A 15,068-nucleotide genomic window follows, 5' to 3' on the forward strand; every position below is an offset into this window, starting at 1 on the left:
ATTACTATAAACTAGAGCCGTAAAATGTGGACATAGGTTGCTATTTCCAGTGAATGAGCAAGCTTGGGCAGGGGGCGGGCAGAAGGGATCAAGGATTAAGTACAAAAAATAGCTRGTTTAAATCCTCTTTTAAATACCTCTGAGTGACACAGGGCAGAGAGAGGAAAGCCCTGAACTGTGATATTAAATACAATTAGGCTGCAAGCGTGGCAGGAAAGAAAAGACAACAATCTGGCCTGAATAGTAAACTTATTTTAAGGGAACATTAGTAGGCTTTCTCCCTGAAATAACCAAAAGCAATACCAGAAAATAAAAGCCAAGGGCAACATGTATAAATTCACATACTTGCAAGCTAAGCCACAAAGACACATCTGAATGAAAGTCACCACACACTTGCTTCTTCATTAGACGTGGACTGCACCAGAGCTGGAGGGAGAAAATTCAGGGTGTTATTCTCATAATTATGTAATGTTTTATATAATACCACAGGTGTGCACTGTGCTTTCCTGAAAGGAATCAAAGCACAGCCTCCCCCAGCAAGATCAAGAATCAGCTAGAATCATATTCTTGCTTTTCAACTTCTCATTGTTTGAACATCCCCCACTGACTATAATAAAAACGTACTTTGGGCTTACAAGGCTTGTGATACTGGAAAGATTTTCACCCACATAACCCACTAATCCCATCTCTTTTTTAAAAAGTAAGTAACTTTACCAGTTTAAGTTTGTCTGGCTCGACATTATTCTACTATTAATCCCACTCTGGCAAACAATGGTGAGAACAGCACATCTCTAGCTTAAACACAGTAATTTTTGAACAGTGGAAAATCAGAAAGAACAAATTATGATAAAATCAATCATGATCTGTATTTGTGAACACCAWATAAATCACCCTAGTGTATTTCTTAAAAAAACCACATTAGAGGTCTGCGTGATGGCACTACTCTGATACCATTTACCTTGTTTTGTAAATAAAAAACAGTTCAGTATGACCAAAGAAGGCAATGGTGTACTAATGGGGAAATAAATGCAGAAGCATTATTTGCAAAGTGGAAAAGAAGCTGTCATTTTCAGATRGGACATTCACCCCTATATTTATCCGTTGAATATTTATTTCTGTATTATCCATCAATAGCGTCGTTAAATTGCACATATTAAAAAAGCTGTACCTCATTCAAAAGCAGCAGGGCTGGCCAACATAGGTTTCAGGAAAAGGATGTCATCGTAAGTAGRTTTTCCCTTGTAGTTCACAAATCCAGCATACAATTCACTTGCTATAAGAACATTTTAAAGAGAGTCCAGCAGACATAAAGTTGTTTAGACCMCTCACACAACAAAAGCAGGTGATATTCTAAAACAAATTTACATAAACTCARAATTTAAAAAAATCTCCTCACAACAAGAAGCCACAAGCCAAAGCCTGACCATGCTGATGCTCAATATATTACAGATTCATTTTATGTTCACAGACTTGCTCCTACTAAATTCAGATGTTTTTCACCATTAGCTTACTTGAGATTCTTTATTTCCATCTAATGAGCTTTATCAGCAACTGCCACCATTACCACGTTGGTGCCAACAGCAGCCATGCTAATTCATGTGCCATTAAACAGCATGCATATCCATAGGGGAAGGCTGGAAGCTGTCTTGGGAACAGAAATGAATGAAGTTCCAGTAGGTTTGAATAAATCTGTGGGCACTTTGTCGCTACAGAAGATTTTCATCTATACCCTTTATAATAGCTTGGAAATGGCAACTAATTTAAATGCCTCAATATCTACAGACAGAAACTGCAATAAGGTGAGCAAAGTACAGCAGATGCTGTGGTTTCTGAAAACCTAGAGTGCTTCCAGGCACATGCGTGCTTTTGAAAAGAAGCTGTTCCTTCATCTACTGTACTAGACAAAGCTGAAGTACATTATTTTGTAGTGAATTAAAAGCCTCAGTCTAAGAGTCCATAGATTTGGCCGACTACAGTTGGAGCCCAAGATATTCTAAGCCAAACTTCTTCATGGCAACCTTCTCTGGCTAAACTCAAACAGTAATTTATATCACTGTGCTGAAATAAGCAAATATATCCCAGTCTGCTTGTCCATACTGGGTAAGAATGCAAGCTGAGCTTCTCATTCAGGTTTGGGAGGAAGGCCACTGCACTGTCTGCAAACACCAGCATCCCCCACCAGATGCCCTACTGATGCACCACAAGTACCAATGATAACTCCATATTACAGAGGAAAATGTAGCCATGGTATGTTTAAGGTTTGCAGAATGTTTTTTCTGTGTTTTCACTCTTTGCTTCTTGAATGACAAAAGTCAGCCTTGTGGAAAGCTAAGGCTTTGGGTCACACAGTTTTAGAGTGTTTATCTGCATGCATGTTTTCAATGAGGCAAAACTGAGGATGAGACAATTATCCTTCCCTCCTATACATTTCCAGAACAGAAACTGCATCAATAGAGAGGAAATGGCATTCAGTTCAAACTAAGTCTCTTTTTTTCCTTCAGGGAATTTGGAAATACTGCTCTTGTGGGAGGTACACTTCTCAAGGTCTCTTTCACCATACTGAGGTCTGACAGAAGAGCGGATAATTTCCATGATGATATTTCCATGAGATTATAAAGAGACAGGAGGAGAACTTCTCCAAGGAGGGTAAAGGTCCAGGCCATCGGCCACRGCACAGTAATTCCCAGCTCAGAATKCTGSAAGYGATGCCATCAGTGTGGGAGCACAGAAGGGAACTCAGTGTCAGCAGCAGAGAGCCCCTCCCAGGCAGCAGAGCAGGGTGGGACCCGCAGTTCAGAGGGGATGGTTTCTCCTCTCTCCCTCTGCAGAAGGAAGCTTTGCTCCTGCCCCAAACAGCGTGGGCACTGCAGCACAGCCAGGGCTCCACTGCCAGCCTGGGGCAGCCTCTCTGCACCGAGACCAGGCCACCAAATGGCTCCAAGAGAGGGGGGGGCAAGCTGGCGTTTGTTTTTAAATTCACAGCAAGCCAGTGCAAAGAGCAGAGAATATGTCTGATGCATTTATCGTAGCCTGTGCTGCTAAAGAGATTCAGCGAGTCTCCTAAATTAGTACAAGTTCCTGAATCCTGGAGAAACATAAGAGGGTCTTGTGAACTAAGGAAGGAGGCAGATGGTTTCTGGCAATGGAAAACAACAAATTATTTTTGTTAGAGGATTTCTGAGTTACTAAAGGATCATTTCTACTGGCAGTCAAGATACTAACAGATATAAATGTCACAAAATAGCAGTTGAACAGCAATTTCTTCAGCCACTCTCACTATGGGATGTATGTGATTTTAATTAATAAGCTTAATGTCTTCAGATGGACGGATTTCTGTTTTGCTCTGTGCTGTCTCCTCTTTATTTTTCCAAGTAATAGCCTCAAATATAACGTACTGACCAGAGCGAGTGGACTAAAATATAAGAACCATAAAAATCATACTTGTTTACATTACAAGGCATGGATTAATATTAGCAATTGTTTGAAAGCACTGAAAGAACATTTTCAGCCCCCACCTTTATGATCAAGTAAATCCTAGCTTTATGCAGAAAATAATATTCAATAAGGAATACAATCTAAAACCTGAATTATATAAAAATCACAACACGTATTTTCTGTGCTCCTCTAAAATTCAATAAATAGTTCAATAGATCATCTTTATTCTTTTCACCCTTCTGGGGAAAAAAATGATTCTTAGGCAAAGAGCTTGCAGGCCAAATTTCAATCTGAAAATAACCTTTATAGCTGAGTTATAAAACAATGAGAATAAGGGTTTATGATGTGAAAGTTGATGCAGGCTTTACTGCTTTGGCATGATTGGTGAAGCTATATTAAAAACAATTTAAAAAAAAAAAAAGAAAAAAAAAACCAAGAAAAAGAAAAAAAACCCAACCCAAAACCTCCCCCCAGGCATTCTCTCTCCTTTGTCTAAATAAAAGAAGCTGTATGCTATCATGGCCATATAAATCTAAAGTCTTAAACCACTCCGCCCTTATTATCTCTTCCAAAAGAAAAATGTTTATAATAATACATATATTGACTTTAGCTTTTTGTTCAATAACAAGATTTACTGCCCCACTCTTCAGTCAATTGTAACCTCTTTGGGTCAACAAATCTCGATACCAATCTCAATAGAAGTCAATACCTGCTTATTACTTACCTCCGCATTTAGACGCCTATCACAAATTCGTATGGGCATCCCCTTGGCAAACAGAAATTAATACTTTCTGTTTGGTTTTTATACAAAATAGACTTATGTGCTTTTCACACAGCCATTTGTAAAGCCATGAGATGATGCTATGTTTTTGGAAAACAGTATTATATATTAATTTCTGGAACTAAATGTTACAGTTGTTTAGCTTCTCTGATGTTTCTGTAAAAATTCACAGACTGACCTTCTTGAAATTCCTATTTTTTTCCCACATAAATTTAAATCAATCTGATATTTTGTCCTTAATAACTGAGAAAGGCAAGTAACAGTAAAATTGAAAAGCTAGTTGCAAGTAATAATACACAAACTAATGTCTCAGAAGTTCAACAGAGAAACATACTAATCACTTCCTTGGTTGTATTTATATAATGCGAACATGAAAAATGAGCCTAAAAATCACTACCATACCTGCATTTGTATATGAATTCATTCTGTACTTTCAGAGTCAACTTTTGTATAATCTATTTGGTACCTGAAGTGTCAAACATTTGCTAGGGGAGGACAATTGAATCAGGATTTTGTGTCTTATATGTGAACAGATTAAATGGGTATCTAATTACCATGCAATCCAAAGGTTTGTATGAGAATATATCACAGARTTGGACAATGAGAAATGCATTTTAAAATACTGTCTCATTGGACTCGGTCTTGAAAATTTGTTTTACTTAYGCCAAACATGTAGGTAAACAGAAATTTACTTTATTTCAGAATAGAAACTGAGAAAATATYGGTACAAAAGTCTTGAACATATGGGAAGGAAATGTCAGAGTTATGTTCAAAARTGCCTTTAGAAGTGTCTGAAGCACCTGCAAGAAACATCCCTGTACTGGTCCTTTCTAATCATACATGCAGTATAGTACTGGTTGTGTCAAACACAGCTGACAACAGATGGAGCAATGACCCCAACCTTGAATACCAGTATTTGGTTCTCTTTTCTTGAAATCTTCATTTCAGAGCATCGCAAATGGTGCTGAGAGTATTTGTACTTCAATCAGTGGAGGAATGGCAAGGATAGAAGGACAGAAGTAAAATAATAAGTAAGAAAAGTGCATATTGAAGATGTAAATATAAAATCAAGTTTTCCTTCTTAGCTGAGCCAGTGCAATTCACATAACACTATGTAAGGCTTGCCTAATGTCACACATTACCACCACTGCCCTATAACATTTGCATTGAGGTAACATGAGGCAGTGCAATCTGCTATAACTGCTTTCTTGTGTTTGTCCATTAAACCCCAGAGTCTGAAAAATTTCCCTAAATTGAAAACTTAGATGTGGTTTATGCACAGGRGAACCCATTCACAATTTGTTGGCGTTGGGTTTGCATACACCATGGGGATAAAATATTGTGATACATGAGAATCATGCTCAGACTTACCCAAGAACTGTATTTGACTAACAAGGTGAGCCAATTCAAAATCAAATCATTTTCAGGCTAAACAAAACCAATATTATTTGTAGGATGTGATGGTCGGCCTAAAAAAGAAAAAAAATATTTCTAGCTTTTTTAAAATAGATAAAGTTATATTGATTTACAAAACATAAGGCATTAGGCTGCTCAGGTACACAGAACTGTCATGTAAAATATCTAGGTCAAGAAACACCAATAAAACTCCCATTCATCTCATTAGCTGTAGAGCACAGTGAAAGGTTAAGCAAGGTTAAAGTGGTCTGTGTAGCATCTGATACTCCTGCAGGATGACAAGTTGCTCTCCGTGCCCAGGGATAAGGACCATCTCTGACTGTCCCGTGAAGGCTCTTTGGGCCGAGGGGCTCAGCAGGGAGGCACCAGGAGCCTCCCACCCCCAGCACACCCCATCCCATGGCCAACCCTCTGCTGAGCCCAGGCTAACGACAGTGCCATCATTTACACCCCCAGAGCCAGAGAATTAGATSTGTAGGATGTTTTGATCCAAAGCACACACAGATACGCAACCAGGAGAGAAGGTAAGCCCACCTTCCTCACCTCATTCTCTGTGCTGTGGATCTCCACGAGGAGGAGGAGCAGTGCAAGTGTGCTGCTGAAGAGCAGAGATCATGGGAGGCAGACAGGAGTTAGAAACAAAAATGTATGTGACCCAGAGCTGCTGCATGGGACCTCTTCATATGTACYAAGACATAGAGCAAAGAGCCACCTAATAGGGAGAAAATGCTAAAATGTAAACTGCAGTAGCTTCCACAGAATAGAAGAATCCAGGATTTGGTTTTTATTCCAGTAAACAGTGAGGATTATATTTATTGAGCCTGACTGTAATACATTTCACTCACAAGAACWGATATTAGCAAAACCATCTTGAAATAAAAACATTAGTGCATTTTTATGTGATACTGTTGAAAGTGGGTAGACATTGGATAATACTGTATTATGAAAAATGAAGGAGGTAATACTGTCATATGAAGGATGCACAGATGAAGTGCTGGTGGAAACACAGCAGAAATTCAACTAAGATCAAGTTCCACAGTAAGAAAATATGAAGGAAAGAGAAAGACAAATGAGGACTGTACAAATGAATATATGTTCAATGTATTACACCCTAATAATAGCTGTGTAGCACCAGCTAGATGGCAAGAGGCAGAGGGCAACAAGATTTTCCTAAAGCCAGAGATATTCTGCCCAGACTATGGCAAAGACCTTGGAAGATGCTCAGTGGGAAGAAATCTCCATGGAGACTCATGAAAGCTGCTCCTTATTATTATTTTGCAGAAGTATTTCTACCCCTGCACAAGCCTRGAGGCCCATTCACATTTCCTGAACATCCAAGAAGATAAAATCTAACTTTGAAATGGGAAGAGCTAAATATAAGTGGTGGTTTACAATTTTCTGAAGGAGGAGGTGAGCTGTGTGCAGAGAGGCTTCACAACACTGCTACCACTCCATGCAGTTCCCAGACCTGTGAACTTACTTCCAAGAAAGCTCTTGAGAATTTCAAAGTATCATTTATGTCTCAACCCATCACATTCCAGGTTTTGATTTCAAAAAAGTATCAAAGAAGATATCAAAAAAGTATAAAAAACGTATCAAAGTATCTTCACTGGATTATTGTCCTAATACATGATTCTGGAACAGTTTCATTATAGCCCAGGGAGGAAAAGACAGATGAGGGGAGGTCAAACACTGAATTATTTGGATTTACTCCATGCTAATATGAACTTAATTTTCTGAAACAAAGTTCAGTGTGTCAGGATATAAGCCATTGTCACGACTGGCAAAATCTGAGCTCCCTCATTTACTAGCTTCTATAACAGCCAGCATTCGAGTTGATGACATTTTAATTGAAAACATTTAGTTGTATTGAAGATTTTCCACTATCAGCCGTTCAGATGACAAGAGATGATGAGGTTGATGCAGCTACCAATGCAGCCAACTTCTAAGTGGGGTTTTGACTGCAAAGGTTATCATTACGGGAACCCTTGAGCTCCYGCACGTATTGCACTGGCAGAAAGTAAAAAGTGCTATTGTGTTATGTATTCTGTTCAAGTTTCTCACTTGGAAATAGTTATGATTGTCATCCTTGGCCAGGTTTAAATTGACATTTTTATCACAACATTCCTGGCATAGTACTGCAAGTTGCTTGTGAGTAGTTATCAGCTGGCAAAAATTTAAAAGGCGGTTGGCTGATTAAAATTATATGCCAAGAGCTATACAAGACAACAAATAACAAAAAGCAGCCAAAGATTCTTTGAAAAAAAAAWAWTWAAAAAACCTTTTCAGAGAAAGGAGAATGACACATGCAAAAGTCATAAATTGCACATCTTCATTTAATATTTGATAATCAAAAAGCTAATAATTAAAACTGGGAGGGTTAGGTCRGTCAAGTTTTACAGCTGAGCGCACTCCCTGAGCATGCCCAAAYCAACACTTATGAGATTAATTTATAAGCTCTTCAAATTCTGAATCTCCAAGGTTCATGYTGTCTGTGCATTGTTTGCATAATGCAGTTTTGTACTACTAAAGCACTATAAAGGGATTATTTTCATATTCAGCATATTAAACATAGACACAATTCATAGATATCGTACTGTGCTCATGCCTGAGATAGCAGGTACAGTGTCTCACCTTCTGATTATCTATGAAGCAAATGTAGAAACGTAGATGTTTTGGGAGAGAGTGTATCCTTAGTGAAATTAATTCCCCAATGGTTTTATTAAAGTCTGCAAATTGCATTATTTTCCCATCATATTTGAAATATTGCACTTCCTTAATGCTTGCTCTAACCCATGGCATGCCATCTTCCCTGGGGTGTCTAGACATGGTGTCTTAGATTTATGTGTATGATCTCAGTGTGTTACAACATCACTCCTGACTAATGCATTATTACAATACTTACATATATTCCCAAGTGTCACTGTTTTGATTAAAAAATCACCAATCTGCATATGCACACCATCTGTGCTTCAGAGAAGCAAAACATGCAGGATAACATTTGCCTTACTCAAAAGGAAATTCAGATACTACTAAAAAAACAAATGGGAACCCTTTTTTATGTTTTGTTTTGTAAAATAACAAAGAAAATGAACACTGTTTCTGTAAAACAACAGTCCATGGCTCTGACACTTTAAAACACAAGCCTTTTCTTCTCTACACAGCAAGGAGATTTACCTTTAATAACAACATGCAAACAATATGCCCTTTCAGAGATAGCAAATAACGTGGGAAGGAAATGTACTGCTGCAATGAATTTTAAAAATCTCAGCTCAGAACAGGGGAGTTTTCAGCAGAAGGGAATGTAGTCAGCAGYGAGTCCTTTCTCAGCTGAAAGCTGCAAGAGTGGTTGTAAAAGATGAATGAGGCCCTTGCTTACTGGGGTGAAATGCTTTTAAAGGACAAGAATCTGCTTATCTTTGATTGATTGCTCAGTCTGATACTTTCCTTTATAAAGTTTATTGACTACAAGCCCATAAATCAAAGAAAAACAAATCACAGGTTCAATTTGGGGGGCATTGACATCCTGCCATCTTGCAGCAATAGCTTAGGAGTCACAGGGCAGGGAAGAGAAGGGATATGGGGTACTCACAGAGACAAAAGGATCTCTTGCAGATAAATTATTTTAAATGTTTGTAAACAATTATTCATTTGTGCCTTATCACATCTTTGATTCAAAGGAAAAATGCAGACAACCAAGCTACCTAGATTATTATTTTGAAGATTTACAATTAACAGACATAATTCTCACTGTGCTGCTGCCTGTGTCTCTGGTTTTGTGAGATTACAGTCACATACCCACACAGCCCTCACCCACTGTAAGAACGTTACATTTACAATTTAAACTATCAAARCAAGAATCAGATTTGTTTCAGGGGGGCTTGAGGGCTTGGGAAACTCAAAATCTGTGTACTGCAACACCTCATACAGTTACATGTAAGGAGGGCACTAGCCATAGATCTTTCTCATATGGGCCATACGGTATAATATGACAGCATGATAATACAGATTAATTTGTGCCATTGACCTTGACACACTATTCTATTGTGTATTCTTTTAAAGTCAGCACTCGGGTCACTAGAACATCTGGTGTTTAACAGAAAAAAATCCCATTCTGAAGTGCTAAATGTGTTGAAACAAATGGCACTGTGCTATCATTATACAGTGCAACCTCTCTGCTTGGGGTCTCATTTCAAGGCCACCCTGACTGAACTACATTATTATTAGAGGTTTTGTAATTCACATCTTGCCACAGTACACAAAATACYTAATCATCAAAAGTAGCCTTTTAAAAGCTAGGCTGTGTTCCATGTAACTGGGACTGTCACTTTCTTTCCATTTTATGTTTGGAGACATCTGCAAGGGCTAACGCTGCACAGTGCTGAACATCCTGGCCTCGACCTGGCAGAGCACTTGAGCCTGCCCATGTATGTGCACCCACAGATACCCCTAGATTTCAGCAAGGTGTGTTTTTAGCTGATGTATGTGCTGGGTTACCTTGCTGAATGGATGGACTGGGCTCACCACATCATCTGAAGCTGCACAGTGCYCAGTGCTGTGCCTGCCCCATCTCACACCTGCAGCTTGAGCTCGACTCTGTCCTAGGGTTCAGCACTGGGAATGGCTGATGCAGCCTTTTACAAGGAGGCTGAAGATCTGGGAGATGACTGGTAGCAAAGAGTGACAGCTTTGTTTCACAGGAGCATTTATAAGGTGCTTAACATGGAAAAAAAGCACAAAGGGGGATGACTCTGCCCAGTCCCACCATCCCTCCGACACSACTCTGCCATCCCCACGCCTCTCCACCACCACTCTGCCAGCTCTGCTTCCTGCAGAGATTCTCCACATAACATACAGAGATTCCTTGGGAATCTCTCAAAGCTTCCACGGGAAGGGTTACGCATTTCCAGGGGTCTGATGACCTTTACCTGACCTGAAGCAGATTGCAATGTCAATTAGCATTTCAGCTTTCCCTGTTAGTAAGGATACACACAACCCAAGCTGGGCTCTTCCGACTGCTCTGTATTTGTGCTGTGAGTCACAGTGGGCTGATTCTCCCCCGCTTCACAAATCTGGAAATTTACATCCCAGCAAAACAAGTATAAAATGCTACTACTCCACTTTTTCACCTAATTTTCCCTCGCTCTGCAAGCACAGGCAGAAAAGAAACACACTAGTAGCCGTGTACTAGGCATTTGACCATACCAACATTCTTTTAATAAGGTGAAAAAATCCTCACTATCAACATCATGGGAAATTGCTATGGGCATTTATGAACTAATATATGGGAGCCTCAATGGCTGACAAAGGACCAATACTTTCAGCTGTGCAGAAAAAGGAACACGGCAAAGGCAAGCATGCAGGCRTATTTACAAAGAGCAAGGGATGCACATGCTGAGCCAAGCAAAGAYGGGGCAACAGGAAGAGGCTCAAGGTCATTCAGCTCAGGAAAGTAACAGCCCAGAAAATGCCTTTGACTCATAGCAAGGCTGGAGAAGGAGAAGGTATCTGTTACGCTGTGGCTTGAGCCAAGGTGAAGTAATTTCCAGTTGTTTTACATGAGATTTCTGCCATGAGGTCTGAGCTGATCTCCATGACAAGTTTATATATGGTTACTGAAGAAAGGAAAAAAGAAAAAAACCCCAAACATGACACCACTGAATGAGAAGACAGCATTAAGCAATCAGTTGCCAAAGATCTAATCTCATTAACTCCTTCTAAGATTTCAGCCATCAGTCTGTAGCTGGCAGCTACGGGAGAACTGAGTACAATGAGGCATCTTTAAAACATTATTTTTTCAGGCTGTCTTCCTGATCTTTTATACATGTTTGTTCTGCAGTTTCTTAGAAGTTACAACTGCTGAAGGAAGTAGAGAAAATCCAGAAAAAAAAAAAAAATAACCTGCTCTCCCATGCAGCTTCATGCCGCTGGGTCAGTGATTAACAAAGACAAGGTCCTGCTGCAGGGAAGCTAAATGGAGTTCATTATGGACATGAAAGTTAGCAGGGCCAAAAAGGTGAGACTGTAGGAAAGAGGATGAAATAAGAGCCTAACAAGTGTGGATTTTACTTCCTCAGTGCAATAAGGACAGCTTTTAACTACCAACTACTCTCAAAGAAAATCTACCTAGACAATAATTTCTTTAAGGAAAATCTATCTAGACAATAGCTTCTTTAAGATAGGTATTTTCCTATATACTGCAATCATATTGTTTTGCATATACTGAGGAAAATTAAAATTATAATGCATTATTTAAAAAAAAAAWGTGTTGTTCTGCAATGAGAAATGTTAGATTTTCAGACTGAAACTTTGGATTTGCTCTTTCTCTTGGAAAAATTAGGAAAATGGAAACATTTAAGTGGAGTAGAATGACRTCATTAAACCTGAAGGGGAGCACCTACCTCAAACCCCCACAAATCTATGAATTTGTCACCTTTGCTAATTGTTTGAATGGTTTGGAAATGTCACTGCTTCCTGGGGGTGCTTCCTGGCAGCRGCAAACTGTCTGCAGAAGGAAACCACAGAGAGTTTGCTCCTGTGACACTGAGAGAGCCTGGAACTACAGCCAGCAGACATTGGCATATGAGCAGATTTTCTTGGCCCTGAAGTCTGCAAGCAATAGCCTGTGTCTCACTCACAGATAATGTCTGAGCACACACYGCAGGACTGTGTACCTGGGCAACACTAAAAGGATCAGCTCTCACAGGGGGTCATATTTTCTCCCCAGAACTGGMAGTGAGTAATCTCTTTCAGTACTTCTGGTTTAAGGACGTTTCCACTTTGATTTTATGCTGGCACTAACCCCAATGTCATTAGAGAACCTGAAGTTTTCTGCTACACCTGCCAATGTCCTGTATCAGCAAAGATTCCATATGGCTTTATCACAACCCTCCCACAGAGATGTTTGAGTAGGTGGCACTCAGTTGGTGACATAAGGCATTCATTGGCTACTATAGAAGCTGCTTAGAAGCAGGGCTCACCTGCATAAGGCAAGGCTAGAAAATCAAGTACATCTCAAAATAACTTATCTGATTAACCTCAAAAAATCAGGCCAAAAGGAGTTATGAAAAGTAACAAACTAAAGTCTCTGTGAACCTTCAGTTCACAGTAGATCAAAGGCCCTTAAGGAGGAGTGTGTARGCAAATACCTTGAACAGAACACGCGTCCAGTAACTTCAATGTGCAACTAAAATTTTCAGGGAAATGAGAGGATGAAACGTCAGTTGAAGTTCCTGGTTCCAGGATTGTCTGACACCTAGAAAACTGCAAAGAAAAAGAAAAGTGGACAAACAGCTGATGAATAGTAACATATTACTTGGTCCCTGTAAGTAACTATCTCAAGAATCCCTGCAGAGATTAGCTCTGCCAGTAATTTCTGTATACTAACATCTTCTTTATTTCTTTTGTTGTTAATGTTTTAGTGGGATATATATTATTCCTTTTAATTATTAATCAAAATTCCACTTTTGAGGGGAGGAAACTTTAGACATTTTATGAGATACTATTTAGGAGATGATCTGTTGTCTAAGCAACCCTTGGAATAGTCAGGAAAAATCAGACGTAAGAGTAAATTAATGTGGCATTAACTTGCTTCCAACAGCTTGTTAATGGAAATGAATTCAATAAACATCACATCCAAGAAGGGGGAAACTGTCCCCATTTGTACTGTTGTGCAAAGCAAATCTCAAAATAAAGCAAGAGGATGGACACAAAGAGCTACTTATCATGAGCCTCCCTAAACAACTGCAGTCTCAGCAGAGAAGGCCGGGATGAAAAAATGCACATCTGAGTGAACCAGGCAGGAATAAAAAGGAGCCAATGGGAAAAAACGTATACTTTTAGTAAACATTAAGAATTTTGATTGAACTTCCTTGGACTTTAGAGCCACACTGGGGCTGGTAGAGCCCTGGTAGTGCTCTGTGATTTAAAATTCTTAAGTATTTGGGTGAAAATCTGTCTTGTAAAAAAAAAAAAAAAAAAAAAAACCACAAAAAAACAAAAAACCAAAAACCCTCCAAAACCAAAATCCAAACCAAACCAAATCATACTGAAATATTAGCAAAATAACTAACACACTGGCATCTTGTGATAATAATTTTAAGAATATCGCTAAACCATGTAAGATCTTGAAAATATCGTACTTTTAACTTTGCTCCCCTGCYGTCACATGGTCTCAGACTTAAAGAGAAAATGAAGAACCTATTTTTTATTGTGGTCAGATAATAACAGTTATAAAAATAGATTAACTGTCAGCATCATGAATTAATATCACAAAAGTACAGAGGCTCAAATAATAGGTTTAGGCCATAAGCAAAGGAGCAAGAACACAAAGCTTATGCTTTGACCTGGGAAAGGACACCCACATCACTACTGCAGAAAAATGCTTACCTAAAATGAAATTGGTATTTAATAATTCTGTGTGCTTTTAAAATCTATCTTTTGTTTTGTTCTATGTGGACTGTTTTTGATATTAAATCATTAGGCACTAGCTACAAAAGCTGATGCTCAAGATAAAAATCTACAGCTTTTAGTTCATGCTTTCAAGTTTTTTTTTCTTTTACCTCTTTTTTCTTTTTTTTTTTTTTTTTTTTTTTTTAAAGAACCTCTGAAAGTCTAAATGATAACATGTTTCAAGTAGCTGCTCCTTCCCTGGAGTCGAACAAAATTGAAAAGATCAAAGTTAGTGCAATCTTGTTCAAAGGTGAAGAGGTGAAATCTTATGTGTGCTGGAGGATCAGAGCAAAGAGAAATGTACAATGCTTAGTGTGTGACACCTGAAGCCCACTTTCATCAAGGTACCTCATTTTCATCTGAATTCAGAATGTACCTCATTTAATGGTAAAATAAGGAACAGCATAGGATAATTTTGGTTACAAAGAAAAGCCCTTGCTCAACACTGAAAAGTAAACATCAGTAAAAGGCGAAAACGGTCAATTTCTTTTTTAGAGTTACTAAGTTCACCACATTAAATTSTATATTCCTTTATTAAATAATATTTATATAATTCATCAAGATAAAGCCATTACTCCCACGATGTTTCAAAAATCATAACACTGTTGATCGTTGCGTTTCTTGAAAAAAACACCATGTTTTGAAGAGGACTGCAGAGAGGGACATCTAAAAAGAGTATGTTTTTTTCTATAAATCTTCATGTGACTGATGTGCCCTGACATAATGTATCACAGTGAAATACAGCTGCCAAAAAAGAACTTCAAATTAAGCCTTTTTCTAGAGAAAGAAAAAAAAAGTGATAAGAAAATAGGTACCTTTTCAGAAAAAGCTTTTAAAGCTTTAAAAGCATGGCAAGTAAAAAACTTCTCTCAATTTTTTCTAAGTAACTAGAAGCTAAATGGGGGGAAAAGGGTATGGAAAATAATGCTCCAGCCTCTGTGAGGATTGAAGACATCCTGAGCACAAGACACTGTTACACGGGAAG

The 15,068-nt window shown here is 38.6% G+C and overlaps 1 long non-coding RNA gene across 1 annotated transcript; it reads right to left on the reverse strand.

Moving 5' to 3' along the window:
• Nucleotides 1-351: 351 nt before the first annotated feature.
• Nucleotides 352-12,883, reverse strand: LOC130577684 (uncharacterized). The gene is made up of 5 exons (XR_008965795.1): nt 12,781-12,883; nt 6,176-6,344; nt 5,588-5,685; nt 1,169-1,273; nt 352-426 (listed from the first exon to the last, which is right to left on the reverse strand). It is a non-coding gene; the product is annotated as an uncharacterized LOC130577684 (long non-coding RNA).
• Between the last annotated feature and the right edge of the window lie 2,185 nt (nt 12,884-15,068).

Source organism: Malurus melanocephalus, unplaced genomic scaffold (genome assembly GCF_030028575.1).
Source record: "Malurus melanocephalus ecotype Western Australia unplaced genomic scaffold, MMel_1.1 scaffold_8, whole genome shotgun sequence".
NCBI classification, from domain to species: Eukaryota; Metazoa; Chordata; class Aves; order Passeriformes; family Maluridae; genus Malurus; species Malurus melanocephalus.